The 2919-nt window shown below is 41.8% G+C and overlaps 1 pseudogene; it reads left to right on the forward strand.

The window, feature by feature from the left end:
• Nucleotides 1-774: 774 nt before the first annotated feature.
• LOC103215246 (T-complex protein 1 subunit alpha pseudogene) lies at nucleotides 775-2336 on the forward strand (annotated as a pseudogene).
• Nucleotides 2337-2919: the final 583 nt, after the last annotated feature.

Genomic DNA, 2919 nt, shown 5'->3' on the forward strand with positions numbered 1-2919 from the left:
GTTTCTCAACCTTTTTTTTTTTCATCATTACCCCTCTAAGGAACTTTCAAACTTCTTCCCCCCCTATTTATTCCCTCCGCCCATAAAATGTTGACACTGTGGATATATTGCACATCTCTTTATACACTGGTCCTTTGGGGAACCATGAAGCATTGCAATGTCTTAGTTTCCCCCTCCCATGCTCTCCAAAAACAAATTTTTGCGCAAGTTTTAAAAATTCACACTAGCCTTCCTGCCAAGTCCCGCTGCCAGGCGTGGGGGAAGCGGGGAAGCTGGGAAGCTGGTGGAGCGGTGTTACCCAGCAGTCCCTGCAGTGTCGCTCGGGTCGGCTCCACACATCACTGCTGTGGTCGCTGGTTGGCTGAGGTGCATGGTGTGTGTGAGTGGAAGTTGACGTATACCCCTGCGATGAAGATAGAGGGGCCTTTGTCCATGTTCGGGGACTGAGACCGCAGCCCTGGGGAGGTGGTCCACTCCCAGAACGTTATGGCTTAAGCTTCAATTGCCAATACTGTGAAAAGTTCTCTTGATCCAACTGGCTTGGATAAAATGTTGGTGATGTAACCATTACTAATGATGGTGCAGCCATCCTGAAGTTACTGGAGGTAGAACAACCCTGCAGCTAAAGTTCTTTGTGAGCTGACTGACCTGCAAGACAAAGAAGTTGGAGATGGAACTACCTCAGTGGGGAGCCCTGTGTTACATCAGTTAAAACCTAATTATTAACACAGATGAACTGGGAAGAGATTGCCTGTTAATGCCACTGAGATATGGATGTCTTCCAAAATCATTGGAATAAATGGTGATTTCTTTGCTAATATAGTAGTAGATGTTTTATTTGTTATTACATACACAGATATTAAGAGGCCAGCCTCCCTATCCAGCCAATTCTGCTAATATTCTGAAAGCCCATGCAAGAAGTCAGATGGAGAGTATGCTGGTCAGTGGCTATGCACTCAGCTGTGTGGTGGGATCCCAGGACATGCCCAAAAGAATTTTTAATGTGAAAATTGCTTGCCTTAACTTTAGCCTGTAAAAAACAAAAATGAAGCTTTGTGATATGGTCTGGCTCTGTGTCCCCACCCAAATCTCACATAGAATTGCAATCCAAATTGTAATTCTTACGTGTTGGGGGAGGGACTCCATGCTGTTCTCATGATAGTGAGTTCTGACAAGATCTGATGGTTTTATAAGGAGCTGTTTCCCTTTTCCCTCTGCACTTCTCCCTTTCTGCTGCCATGTGAAGAAGGACATGTTTCCTTCCTTTTCAGCCAGGATTGTAAGTTCCTGAGGCCTCCCAAACCCTGTAAAACTGTGAGTCAATTAAACCTCTTTCCTTTATTAATTACCCAGTCTGGGCAGTTCTTTATAACAGTGTGAGAATGGACTAATATACTTGATGTACAGTTGGTCATTACAGACCCTGAAAAACTGGACCAAATTAGACAGAGAGAATCAGATATTATCAAGGAGAGAATTCCAAAGATCCTGGCAACTGATGCCAATATTATTCTAATAGCTGGTGGAATTGATGATATGTGTCAAAGTAATTTGTAGAGGCTGGGGCTATGGAAACTAGAAGAGCTCTAAAAAGGGACCTTAAATGCATTGCTAAAGCTTCTGGAGGGACTATTCTGTCAACCCTGGCCAATTTGAAAGGTGAAGAAACTTTTGAAACTGCAATGTTGGCACATATGGAAGAAGTGGTACAGGAAAGAATTTGTGATGATAAGCTGATCTTAATCAAAACCAGTAAGGCTTGTACATCTGCATCAATTATCTTACGTGGGGCAAATGATTTCATATGTGATGAGATGGAGCACTCTACATGATGCTCTTTGCGTAGTGAACAAAGTTTTGGAGTCAAAATCCATGATGTTAGCTGGGAGTGCTGTAGAAGCAGACTTTTCCATATACCCTGAAAACTATGAAACCAGCATGGGGTCTCAGGAACAGCTTGCTATTGCAGAGTTTGCAAGAACTCTTCTTTTTATTCCTTATACACTGAGAGTTCATGCTGCCCAGAACTCCACAGATCTGGTTGCACAGTTTAAGAGCTTTTCATAATGAGGCTCAAGTTAACCCAGAACGTAAAAATCTAAAATAAATTGATCTTGATTTGAGGAACAGTAAACCTAGACACAACAAACAAGCAAGGGTGTTTGAACCAACTATAGTTAAAGAGTTTGAAATTTGCAATAGAAGCTGCAGTTACCATTCTTCAAATTGATGATCTTATTAAATTATACCCAGAAAATAAACATGTTAAACATGGAGGTTGTGAAGATGCTGCTCATAACTGGGGCCCTTGGTGTTCTGAAGCCCTTGATAACTGATCTGATGTCTCTTTTATTTATAACAATGTTAGATGCAATTGTCTTGTACCTTGAATTCAGTATTATACATTAAAGTATAGCAAGCTGTCAAAAAAAATTTAGAGTGGTGCCTCACCCAGATTTTCTTCACTGGTTGTTCCCCTGTCCCCTAGCTGCTCTGAGAATGATTCTAGGAGAATTCTGTAGAGGATTGCCTTAGGTCAAAGGAAACTATCTCAATCAAAGTGTTTATACCGTGGGTTCCCACCAAAACCAGTGACCCATAACTCACTGACAGTAGGGCACGAACGGTTGACCCCTGCTCAAGGAAGAAACAGCTCTGTGATAAAATTCATATTCAGCAGCACCCTGTGGGATAAAGTAGAAGCTAATCTCTAGGTAGGACCACATATTTGCTTACCTTTCCTCTCTTGTTCTGTCTTGCTTCTTTCCTTAACTCCTCTTACTCCTCGTCTGTAGAGAGCATACCCTTATTAAATTAGTTTTACAAGAATCTCAATGTTAGATACTACGTTTGAAAACCTGAGTTAAGACACACCACTAGTGACTAGAGTCACTAGGAGGTTTCACAAAGAAGCTTCAT

Source organism: Chlorocebus sabaeus, chromosome 4 (genome assembly GCF_047675955.1).
Source record: "Chlorocebus sabaeus isolate Y175 chromosome 4, mChlSab1.0.hap1, whole genome shotgun sequence".
Taxonomy (NCBI): Eukaryota; Metazoa; Chordata; class Mammalia; order Primates; family Cercopithecidae; genus Chlorocebus; species Chlorocebus sabaeus.